Here is a 13,393-nt window from a genome sequence, read left to right on the forward strand (position 1 = left end):
CTTATGCAAACCTCCTCCTATTTAGTTCATTTTGGGTGAGTTCTTTAGCTTGATTTTTCTCTCTCAATCACAAAGCAATGCGTAAACAACTCCATAGTAACCGCTGGAGCACATGAGTCATTCAGCTCTTCTGCCACAGGACAAACTCACTTGCCTTTGCCTACTGTTATGTTTCCAGATTAAAGGAGGGTTTAGCTGTTGAGGTGGTTACTCATGGTTTCCTGCTGAGTGTACTGATGTTGAGTCCAGCCCTTTTTTTATGGTTTGGCTTCTCCCCCATTAGAACCTCTACCCATGGACCTTCCACACTTGTTGTGTCCCCTCTGCTGTGAGGTTTAAAAAGCTATTTAAGTTTCTTGTAACTAGTAGCTGGGTTGTATTGTGCTTTTATTGGAGCCCTCCCTCACATCTGGACTCTGTTTCAGAAGGAATTTGAATTGCCCACCAAAAACTGCCTCTGGTCTTGTGAACTTCCACACCCGCTTCCCAGCATCTGGAAGCCCACTGGGCTGGAGGTGCCCAAGCCCAGCTGTGGGCAGAGATCCTGACCCAAAACCTCACCTGAAATGTCTTTGGATGAGGAAAAAACTGAACACTCTTTTGCACAGCTCTTGGGTGAGTGAGCTCTTGATTTCTTATGTTTTAAACTGCAGGGTTATCATAGAATAGGTTGGGTTGGATGGGACCTTTAAAGCTCATCTAGTCCATCTCCCCCTATCATAGGCAGGACCATCTTCAACTAAATCAGGTTGCTCAGGACTTGACCTTCCTTCCAGGGATGGGGCATCTACCACCTCTCTGGGTAACCTGTACCATTCTCTGGCTTAATTAGGATCTGGGGAAAAGGATGGGGACTTTGCTTGGATCCTGTTCCGTGCCCAGCTCAGGACCGAATCATGGCAGTGGTAGCTGGGGCAGGAGCATGGCACAGCTCTGATTGAAGGTTGGGGGATCTGGCCCTGACACCTGAGGTCTGGTTCCTTCAGCAGCCATCACAAGCCACACATGGGCTGATCTCCCTGAGCTCCTCTGCCACTGCTGCTAGTGGGGAAGTCCCAAATCCCACTGCTCCCAACTACTGCAAGAGCAGCCTCAGCACAGCGGGAGGAAAGTGGTAACATCCCTTGTGGGGTTTTTCTCTCTGTTTGTGGCTCAGTGGGAAGTGCAACGTTCCCTGGGGGTTTACCAGCCTGGGGTATAAAATCAGCCCTTCCTTTAGCACGTCTGGATAGAAATCTCTTAATCTCCCATGTGGTTAAGGGCACCATCAGCAAACATCTGGAGCAGCACTGCTGGGCTGACCCTGCTTCCAGCTCAGCCAGCCTCTGCGCAACGCAGACTTCATCCTTCTCCCATCCAAGTTTCTGTTGGCAGCAGAGGGAGCTCTTATGCTTTTTTCTTTTAATTCATTAAATAAGTAAAAACGGAGCAAAGAAAGTTTTCTGGAAGGGCTTTTTGGAAACGCCTCCGAGGATCAATCCTGTGATGTGGGAAGTGCCAGGAGCAACCAGCACATCCCGTGCGAGCATGGGACCGCAATGGGGAGGGTGTCACCATGGGTGTCACCCCTGGCTGCGGCTGCCCGGAGGGGTGACAAAGAGGAAAACAATAACCAAACCCACCTCTCCTTCCGTTACTGCTCCCTCTGAGCTTTTGGGGCTGAGCGGGGATATAAAGGGAACATGATTTCACCTCCCTGGTGTTATAGGGTGGTGTGAGCAATGCTTGAGCTGGAAAAAGTAAGTAAAAAAGCAAGTTCATTCCCAGCTATGTGTGTGTGGGGGGACCAGCTGCTGGGTTGTCTCCTCAAACAGATTCCTGTTTTAGGGAGTAAACTGGGATTTGCATAAATACTCCATAGGAAGCGATTCAGCCCAGCAGCAGGTGCCCGTGTGTTGGGAAGGGCCTTGGGAAGGACTTGGTGACCTCAAGTCTTTCCCAAGCCTCCTGTTGGCAGCACTGGGTCTGGCTGGTTTTGGTGCTGGGTGAGCAATAGCTGTCACTTGCTTGGTGACATTTCAGTGCAGAGCCACACTTTCAAATCCCCCACCCCTCATCAGGTCTGTTCCTACCCATGAACTCCCCAATCCATCACAGCCTGGTTCTGCAGTTGCTCTTCACTCCTCGTGCTCCAGGCAAACAGTTTAGCCCCTCTACTGGGGTGGTCTCACAGAGAGACGTGGAGTACAAACATCCCCAGTGTAGTTTTTGGCAACATCAATGTTTCTGGCTTCAGATGCATCAACAGGACTTGTCGCTGCATTCAGCTGCTGCCCTCGCTCCCACCTCAAAGTGCTCTTCCATGATTTTAGGATATCCACAAAACAACAACCTGGCATCAAGGCCTTGGGTTTCATTTTTACAAGGCAGGACTGCAATTTGCACACTGCAGCCTCACCCAGCTGCTATCCCCCATCCCCATTCATGCAGAGAGTGCAGCATCCACATCCCTATCTTCGTCATCATCCTCCACTAGCATGGCAAGCACCATGGTCACACATCTCATGGCTGCTGGTCTCTCTCCATGTGTGTGTAACACAGGGGTTGGACTCGGTAGGGTTTGGGGGTTTGTGTTTTCCTTAAAAGCAGCAAGAAATGAGTTCCTGTCCCCTGTGACCTGTTGTCACCACTCCACAGGAATGGCTGTGGATACCAGTACTGATGAGAGCAGCAGTATCCTGCCCTTCTTCCACCACAACAGCAACTGGAGTGAACCCTGAACTCTTGGTCTTCAGCTGCACGTTTGAGGTCTCTTGTTTTAGCAGGTGTGACACTACATTGCAAGCTTTTAAACTTGGGACTCAATGGACACATCCTGCAGGACAACCTGCAAGGCCATAGGACACCAGCAAAAGAAAGAAAATCAATTCCCTTCCTAAACCTAAATCAAGGCTGTTCTATGCCCAAATCTTCAGTGGTTATGGCACTGTGATAGTGCCTACCCACCCCAGCTCTGTACAATGCACATGGGCACCCTGCAAACACTGGAAGTAAAGACATAGCCAGAACAGAAAGTGGTTCTTGATTACTCGGACAGGAGGAAGGAGCCCTGCAAGAATTGCAGTTCCCAGGATTTTCTTTTTGCAACACTGGTTTGTATCCACATTAAACATTGAGAGTCTTTCCCTTTGGGTGTTCTTTTTCTTGGAAATCATAGAATCATAGAATAGTTAGGGTTGGAAAGGAGCTTAAGATCATCCAGTTCCAACCCCCCTGCCATGGGCAGGGACACCTCGCATTAGACCATGTCACCCAAGGCTCTGTCCAACCTGGCCTTGAACACTGCCAGGGATGGAGCATTCACAGCCTCCCTGGACAACCCATTCCAGTGCCTCACCACCCTAACAGGAAAGAATTTCCTCCTTATATCCAATCTAAACTTCCCCTGTTTAAGTTTTAACCCATTACCCCTTGTCCTATCACTACAGTCCCTAATGAAGAGTCCATCCCCAGCATCCCTATAGGCTCCCTTCAGATACTGGAAGGCTGCTATGAGGTCTCCATGCAGCCTTCTCCAGGCTGAACAGCCCCAACTTTCTCAGCCTATCTTCATATGGGAGGTGCTCCAGTCCCTGATCATCCTCGTGGCCTCCTCTGGACTTGTTCCAACAGTTCCATGTCCTTTTTATGTTGAGGACACCAGAACTGCACACAATGCTCCAGGTGAGGTCTCACGAGAGCAGAGTAGAGGGGCAGGATCACCTCCTTTGACCTGCTGGTCACACTAAATAGGTGACTTCATGGCTTGACAGGGATCAGGGGTATTTTTTCTCTAAAGGAGATGCTGACTGAAGAGCTCAGGCTTGTCCCACCTGCTTATCTCCCCCAAAACACAGCAGCAGCAGCAGCTCTTCTCTGCTCACAGCCTCATTCCCCCTGGGAATCAGTGGCCAGGTATCCTGCTTTTTACCCTCAACTGAGTGAGATCCTTTCATACAAGGAAAGTCAGAGCCCGAATGCACCATGTTATTGACCCCTTGAACTGAAAAGTGTTTCAAGCATCAAACTCACCTAGCAGAGCTATAAATCAAGCCTCTGCTTTCAGACAATCCATTCTTGCATAGTTATGAATCACCCCCTCCTTGCTTAGTCATTTTGTACCAAGAACACCTTCAAATGAATGCACTTGAGTCAAAAATCCATGAAAAATGAGAGTCCGAATGACTAAGGGAGGATTTTGCATCTGCATCCAAGTTTGGAAACAAATATGGGCATTTGTAGGGAGAGCAGTCATCCTCCAAATATTCCTGCAAAGAAACCCCATGCAGGGAATGACTAATGGGCATGGACAGGAGCAGGCTGATCCATACAAGTGCCCAGCGAGGAGCCCGCAAGGAGTTTGGCTCCACCTTGACCTATGCAGCAGATCTGGGTGGGAGAAGGTGGGTTTCTTTGGAAATAAAGATTTCCCTGTTGTCTGATGGCCTTTTGACAATCAAGGACCTCAGAGAGCAAAGCGTGCAGCAACCCGGTACCATCTGTGCTATGCTGGGGATCATGGCAGCCATTGGGATGCAAACAGAGGATGTCCTTGCTTCTAGAACACCAAGGTTGCCCTTTTCTCCTCTTGGGAAAGTCCTTATAATGTATTGGCCATGCTTAGGGTGCTCTGGCAGTAGGATAAACTCAACGTTCTGCACTTCCATTGCATCAAGGTGTTTCAAGGGCTGGGATCCCTGTGGGTTTGGGACAGGGAAACTGGTAACTCAGGGCAGACCCATAACACAGGCACAAGCAGAGTGTATCCAGCTGTATTCTTCTGTGAGAGAGATGTTCCATGTCAGAGCAGCACAACACTCCTGTGCCTAACCTGGCTGGTTGCATAGCTCTTGGTGTGTCAATGCATGGGATGGTCATGCTCATAATCTGGATGGACTTTTGCCAGCTCAGGAACCCACTGCTTGGCTGAGCCCATTGGTGGCAGAGGACAGGGCTGCCCAGTGATTTGCTTGTGCCAAAGCTGTGGTGAGCAGCTTGACCCTATGCTTGCTCCCCTCCCTGTGTATGCTTTTGCCTGGCTGGATCCCGCTCCATCCGTAGTTGCACCCAGGGAAAGATGGTTTGGGAATAGGTCCATGTCTCTGTCTTGGGTAATGAAGTTTGGACAAGGGAATACTCACCATTCAGGGGATACATGCCCATGTGGGGCTCGGAGAGCCAGGCAAAGAGCACCCAGTGGAACAGGGCTCTGATGCTGCTGTCCTCCCTGCAGACCCTTGCAGCACTTGGTAACAGCCACATTATTCATCTCCTCCTGTCTTTGTGCCAACTGTAATACCTGACACCATGGACAGGTACCCCCAAGCACAGAAGGACACAGCAACAGCCCTGAACACACCAGGACAGGGAAGCCCAAGCAGATGGCACAGGCATCCACACAGCACTCACTGCCCAGGCACCTGGTGTTGGACCCGTGTGGATGCACAGAGGCACAGGTGGGTACTAAAAAGCACCCCAGCACGGATCCCACATGCAACACATCCTCCCAGCTTTGAGGTGTGCTCACACACGTGGACACACACATGTATATGCACACATACATAAACACATATATGTGTTCTCCACAGTGCATCACCCAGATGTGGTTGCAGTGCATTCCTGAGCCAAAGGCAGGGTCCGGGCTCTGTGGTGCCAGCTGCTCCTCAGGGAGGTCTAACAGCCTCCAGCTGCAGAGGATGAGCTCAGCACCGGCCAGGCCGAGCGAGGCTCCACCTTCTGTGAGCCCTGGAAGCGGTGGTGGAGGTTGCTGCCATCTCATCAGGCAGTGGTTCAACATCAAACCACCTTCACTCCGTTCCTTGCCCGCTCAACCCCTGCGTGCTGCCAAGTGAGAGGGGGTTCATGGCCATCCCCTGTGCAGTGCTCATGGATTCAGTGTGGATTTCATGGATTTCTGAGCTTCGGCGACTGCTTATCTTTGGTTCAGGGACACTCAGAGGTGCGGAGGCACCAGGGTCCTATAAGCCCCACTTGGGGTGGATAACGGCAGTGCACAGGCACAGCCGCCTCTGCCTCCTGAGCATCCTCCTCCCAGCCTGGGAGCACCCTCAGCCCCAGATGTGAACCCCACAGCTCAGGTCTCTCCCAGTCGAAGTATGTACTGGAAGGAAATTCCAGCTCAGACCCCTCCTGGCAGAGCTCTCGGGCTGTGCAGTTGTGGTTTGAGCACACAGGACCTCTGACTTACAGCTGCAAATATCTTGTAGTTACACAAGAGGAAGCAACACAGCTAATGTGCATGGGAATTATCCTATGTCCTAAAGCTTTGCTGGGCCTGGAAGCCATCTGCGTGACCCTTCCCGGGGTCGGAGGTGAGACATTCCGTTTTCCCTGTGTCATTGGGAATGAAAAGCAGAAGCCTGGCTGGTGCTCGAGACACACAGTACGTGTGTCAGAGCGCTGCGAGATGTTTGCTTTAGACACGATGTGAGAGTGCATCCAGTGAGGAGTCCTGCAAACACGTGGCTGTGGGATGTGTCATGGTCCTTCAAGGAAAGGGTGAAAGGAAATGAGCACAACTGAAGGGGTGAAACCTTGGAATTCTGTAGGACACAGCAGCTGCGAGGGGGAAAGTGCCTGGAGAGAACTTAGAATGCAGAATGTGGATATGAAACTGCACTGGCTGGATGCTTAACTGTAAGGTAGAATCGTAGAGTCATAGAATAATTAGGGTTGGAAAGGACCTTAAGATCATCCAGTTCCAACCCCCCTGCCATGGGCAGGGACACCTCAGACTAAACCATCTCACCCAAGGCTCTGTCCAACCTGGCCTTGAACACCAGCAGGGATGGAGCATTTACAACCTCCCTGGGCAACCCATTCCAGTGCCTCACTACCCTAACAGGAAAGAACTTCTTCCTTATATCCAATCTGAACTTCCCCTGTTTCAGTTTGAACCCATTACCCCTTGTCCTATCACTACAGTCCCTAATGAAGAGTCCCTCCCCAGCATCCCTATAGGCCCTGTTCAGGTACTGGAAGGCTGCTATGAGATCTCCATGCAGCCTTCTCTTCTCCAGGCTGAACAACCCCAACTTTCTCAGCCTATCTTCATACAGGAGGTGCTCCAGTCCCCTGATCATCCTCGTGGCCTCCTCTGGACTTGTTCCAACAGATCCATTTCCTTTTTATGTTGAGGACACCAGAACTGCACACAGTGCTCCAGGATGTGCAGCTTATTGCATTCAGACATACTTTCACTGGTAGCTGGAGAGTGCTGGTCATTAGTAACCAAAGTGGCTGGTTTAAATCAACTGTTGTAGTACTTTGGTTTAAAACAACCCCTTTCAGGTGAAGTCAAGCCCACCTAATTTTGACCCCATGGGTTGCCCATGAGCATCCCTCAAGACACCCACCCAAATGGGATGCCCAAGGAGTCGCAGCACCCCAGGAGCACTCAGCAGGTAGGTTTGAGATGTCCAGCTTGGGGTGTGACAAACATCCCAAAGAGCCTGTTCCTCCCCAGTTAGAACAGAACAGAATGATACTTTCTATATCCAGTTACTCAAGATGGAGCTGTTCATCCCTTTGCTGCACCTTTCCTTCCTACCAACACAAGCAGACATTCCAATAAACCAGGGCACATCCCAGCATTCCAAGAAAGTTCCTGGCTCTTCTCCTCTGGTGGACTTTTTGGGGGAAGACCTGGGCTGGTTGCATAGTTCCATGATGAGGAAGGTCATTGTGGGCTTATTGTGTTGAAGGTCATCATGGGCTTGTGTTGGACCAGTGTTGAAGACATCAGACTGGAACCTTTTATCCTGGGTGCTGCCCAAATGTGGGACAAAAGGACAGACTTTGCCTTGATGCACAAGATGGGAGACAAGCAGTTGATGATGACCATGTGTGGAAGCAGTAAGGCCATGCCAGCCGTCATAGGTCATAAAGATGCCTACATGAGCTGATGGGTGCTGAGGTCCTTGTATAAACCCTTCAAACCTTCTCCTGACCCATCCTTTGGAGGTGGTACCTCCAAGATGGGGTGGTGAGTCCCAGACTGGCATTTTCCTCCCCCAAAAGTCCCATCCATGAACTGGGAGAGGGGAGGTGGGCTGGCTCTCATTGGGCTGTTTCCTATGGGCGATGGATGGGCCAGCACAAGGAGAAGGGGAGGAAATCACCCTGGAGAGGCGGCTTCTTCACTGCAGCTTGTGCTGCTCCAAGGCAGGAAAACTGCCCTTGACTTCCCTGTCCCATGGCAAACCAAGAGGTTGTTTTGATGTGCTGGGAGAGGCGCTTGGGGCTGCCTGAAGAGCTCATTGGGACACACACGTTTCCATCACTCCCATCCCACCAAACAGCCAGGGGTGACTCAGATTTCCTGGAGATGCTCTTATCTCGTCCTGCCCAGCGCTCGCTCAGCAGAGAGGGTGAAACAGCAGCCCTGGAAAGGCTGCCCTCTGCCCTTTCACAGCACGATGGAGGCTTCCTGGCTCTGTGGCTCCCACACACGAGAGCTCAGCTCCACCGGGTGAGGAAAGGTCATGTTGGGATGGGCATGGATAAATAATCCCACACAGTCCTCAGCAAACCCCTCTGAAAGCTCTGGGGCATTCATGAGAGCGTGCCATGACATGGACCACACTGGCATCGCTGTTAACCAGCATCAAACAAAGGCAGAGCTGGGGGTACAAGGCAGCACTGCCCCATGTGTGTGGCTCTGGCAGGGCAGTACCATCTTGCTGTTTACATTTAGAATCGTGACATTAACCCATTTCTAATTCCAGGCTTCCATCCTTTGCTTTTTCATTACCAGCCTCACTCAGCATCACTTCTTACCATGGTCCTTGGTGGCTGTGGACGTGGCATTTGCTGCCCTCAGAGGCTGTATTTGCCTCTGGGGTTAAAAACAGCTGAAATTTAACATTTTGCCCTTTGACTTGCAGCTTTCTCTGATCACGACACAAATTCTCTGCGTTTCCATCATAGTTTCAACCCTTTCTAAGGAGCTCGGTGGCCTCAGCTCCCTGCCTCAGTTTCCCCAAACAGGGCTGTCAGCGTATCCACCTCACACAAGCATTTTCCCAAGGACAGTGCTGTGCAGTACACATTGCCATTGTGCTTTCCCTCCATTTGGCATGCTTGGACCACACCAGCAAACCCGTTTCCTTGCCTGTGAGACCTCTTGGATGCGATGCTGAGCCTGAGAAGTGAGCAAGGACCAGCCTGGGCGAGGAATGACTCAGAGACACCTCCACAGGCATTTCCTTGCTGGATCCCTCTGGCTGTGCACGGAATTAGCACCTCTGCCTATAAAACAGAAACCCTGGAAATGGTGACGTTGCCCTTGCGCATCGCAAAGGCATCTGCAAAGGGCCACAGCCCAGGTGGGAAAGGTGGTGCTGGGTCAGTGCCGTACATGAGGCTGCACAATGGACCCGGGTTTGTAGGAATAGGGTTTAGTGTAAGTGATACAGCAATGTTTGGTCAGGATGGGCCGGATCTGTGTCACACCAGCAATGGCTTTGGCTTCCTGCCCTGCCTGGAGCTGCAATGGGTCAGATTGTCTCCTTGTATCAGCCCAAGGCTGGAGCGCCTCTCCCCAGGGAAGGGGGCTCCCAGAGGAAGCGATTATTCATTTCCAGGAACACTGGAACCAGGGAAAGCTCCTGGAAGCCTCCTCAGTGCTTGATGTCAATGTGTTTCCTCCACACCGTGACTACTGTGCAGGAAGGGGGCAGTGAGCCCTTGTGCATCACTGCCTGGTGCCACCAGGACTGCCCGCACAGCTCCAGGCTGGGCTGATCCCTGCAATAGCATGGCGAAATGGCACTGTCCAAGAGCGGCCAGGCCTGCAGGACACCACCTCTGCAAGGATGGGCAGTCCCAGACTGCTCCAGCTGGGGTTTACAGCAGTGTAGGTGAATAACCTTGTCTCTCAACTCCTCCGCTCCCCCTTACACCAGCACAAACGCTCAGCATCCACAGTTCCTGTGCCAAGATGTGTCACAGTATAACTACACACTGAAAAGCCCCTCTTTTTGCTTATTGTGAGCCCTCATCCTCCCACTTTCCTCAATACATCCCTGCAGGACTGAGACCTGGGTTTGTCTGCTGCCATACCTCCTCTTCATGGCTCCCTTGGTTGCTCCTAATCATAGAATCCCAGACTTGTTTGGGTTGGAAAGGACCTTAAGATCATCCAGTTCCAACCCCCTGCCATGGGCAGGGACACATCACCCTGGACCATGTCACTCAAGGCTCTGTCCAGCCTGGCCTAGATGAAAGCTCTTCCCTTCAACCACCCATCTGCTATCATCTCTCTGGGGTGGGGGACCAGCATCCATGGTGCAGGTGGAACAACATCATCCTCAGCTCTGATCCCTTTTCCTCCCCTCTCCCTGGTTTGGTGGGAACTGGATGCACCACCAGCGCTCCTTGCCTCTGTCCCTGCTCCTCCCAGCACAGGGCTGGGACAACAGAAAAAGTGACCTCAGTGCTGAAACTCCTGGCTCTGCCTCTCGTGTGCTCGCCAAACACATCCTTATTTATGATGCTCCATGAAAACAGTTACTGTCACTACCACAGAGGCTCAGCTGCAGGAGCACCCAGGTTCCCTGCTGCTTGAGGGGGAGAGGGATGGAGGTCCCAGGACATGCACCAGGGATGGGGATGGCTCATGTAGCCCCAAAACACTGCTCATCCATGAGAGGCTCAGCTCTGGGGTGATGAGCAGCCCCATTCCCAGCTCCTGGGTGGAGCTGCTGGGCTCAGATGTGCTGGTTTCTGGCTGCTGTTTGGGGCGCATCCTCCCTATCTTACCCCAGCTCCGACCTTGATGCCTTCCAGCTCCCACCCTCTGCCTCCACCCTCCTGCTCTGTGACCGCAGCCTCAGCACTGGGATTGTTAAAGCCTGCTGCTAAACAAGATGAAGCTGTGCTCTCCCTCCTCCCCAGCCTTCACCCTTCATTCGAGGACACAGAGGAGCCGCACTGCTTCCTCCAACAGGGTGACTCCCTAGGCAGGGAGGAGGGAGAATCTGCAGGATGTGACCCAGCACTCCCAGCTCCTGCCCCAATGGGAGAGCCCAGGGGGGAGCAGGCAATGCCTGCACGGGTGGTCAACCCACCCCTCCCTTCATGCAGCCCCCTGAGGCTCTCATGGCAGGAGAGGCACCATTACACACTTCCCAAACTCGTCTGCTGCTTGCCAGAGGTATTACTCAACCCAGACACAGCGCGAGTGTCCAAATCCCTTTCCCTTGTGCAACTGGGTAAGGAATTACACATGGATTCCCGCAGGGAGTCCTCACCCACCTGCTGCAGGTGAATATCAACTGCTTTCCATGTGAGATCTGAGCTTCAGCTAGAAAACATCAATTCTGCACCTAAAGGCACTTGCGGCAGGGACTGACCTGGCAGGACATCACAGTGTGCAGGGATCTATGGGGATGTGGTCCAGTTCCCTCCCTGTCCCTCATCACCCACACAAGGACCAGCAGAGGGGAAGCAGCTCTGGGCTCAGAGCACACAGATTCATGGTGTTGCTGAAGGGAAGGAGGATTAGGGATGGTCTGAAACCCCCATAACTCCCTGGTGAACAGGCTCTTGCCCAGCCTCCTCCCACAGACTCCTCTCCTGCACTTTGTGATAGGAAGCAAACTGGAAGCTTTAGGAGGAATCACGAGCTCCCCAAAGCATTGTGTAGAAAATATCCATGAGGTCAGCCTGTTCTTGCTCCTGCTGTTGCAAAACCTTTTCCTTTGTGGCTTTCCAGTGTAATGCACAGAATGCGTGATGAAATCCCCCTCCTGCCTCAGCAGGCTGGAGCTCCGGCTGCCTGCCTGGGTAGTTTTAACATATACAGAGGTAAAAGCATGTTTAGAAGTCCTAAGGGTCAGCCAGATGATACACAGGTCACACCAATCCATGTACACAGGTGATGCTCTGTGGCTGTGTTGGTGCCTGGTGCTGCTCTGCATCCTCTGCAGGGATGCGCACACCAGTGCCTAGCTTGCTGGGGTTACAAAGGCACATGAAAAGCACCAGCTGAGCTGTTATTTAATGGTTAAGACCAGTAGCCAGCTTTTATAAGGCCTAAGATCAGCTCCCTGTGCTAACAGGATTAGTCCTGTTCCAATGTCAAGATGGCAGGAAAGTGTGTGTGGATGTTATGGTTATTGTGGTTTTTCTACAGCAGCATCAGTATATTCTCTGGTGTATCCAACACTTTCACATTCTTCTACTATATTTGCCTATCAAAAAGATGAGAAAAGAATCATAGAATGGTTTGGGTTGGAAAGGACCTTAAGATCATCCAGTTCCAACCCCATGCCATAGGCAGGAGCACCTCACATTAGACCATGTTGTCCAAGGCTATGTCCAACCTGGCCTTGAACACTGGCGGGGAAGGAGTGTAACATCCCCTTCTCTCACTTGCAGCTTAATGCCTGTGTTTAGGATATAAACTAATGGGAACTGCCCAGCTCCAGGTGGTTAATTTGACAAAAAAACCATATGTGAATGCAAAAGCCACAGGCAGCACCCACCCAGGTCCCCATAGCACCCATCCCTGACCCCTTGGCTGTTGTAGGGGCCACAGAGTGGGTGCTGAGCATTGGAAGAGGCTGCCCAGGGAAGTGGTGGAGCCACCATCCCTGGGGGTATTTGACAGACGTGTGGATGTAGCACTGAGGGCCATGGGTTAGTGGTGGACTGGGCAGTGCTGGGGTGAAGGTTGGACTCGATGATCTGAGAGGTCTTTGCCAACCTAAATGATTCTATGATTAAAAAAACAACAACAAATAACAAGATCTTCCCTTCCCTGGGTTGGGCTCAGCACAGCCCCTGGCTTTCACCTACAGCAAGGGATGCTCAGCAGCAAACCCATCCTGGGGACCGCAGTGATGCCTGGCAGCATCCAGCCAACAACACCAACCCATCCAAACCCAGCAGCCTTCATCAGCTGCCCATGAAGGGATTCTGTGCTGGAAGTCCCAGCCTCTCCTCCTGGCACAGACACGGCCCAAGCCAAATCCAGAGATCTTAGTAGCATTTCCCAGCAGCAGCCCTTCCCCAGTTAAAGGCAGGCTTTGATGCTGCTGGTAACCAAGAGCTGCTGGGAGGACAAGGAGGCGTTTAAAGTGGTTTTCTTCCTGTAAAAGAAATTTCTCCCCTTTCTCTTTTTTTCCCCTATTAAAGGTCATGGGATTGTCTGCCAGCCAAAGTGCCTGGGATTCATGGAATACCTGAGCCAAAATTTGCCTTTTATTCTGGTGTCTAATGAGTAGGTTCTGGTTAACGCTGGGTTTAATGGGAATCCCACGTTTCTGTGAGCCAAAGGAATGAGCTGGGTCAGCACCACGTGGAGCAGCATCAATCCCTGGGCACAGGCTCATAAAATGAGAACATTTGGGGTTTTTTAGGGATTCTGGTTTTGCTTCAAATCTTCTGG

Source organism: Neopsephotus bourkii, unplaced genomic scaffold (assembly GCF_033783945.1).
Source record: "Neopsephotus bourkii isolate Nb327-2 ecotype Australia unplaced genomic scaffold, CSIRO-AGI_Nbou_v1 NB_1749, whole genome shotgun sequence".
Classification (NCBI taxonomy): domain Eukaryota; kingdom Metazoa; phylum Chordata; class Aves; order Psittaciformes; family Psittacidae; genus Neopsephotus; species Neopsephotus bourkii.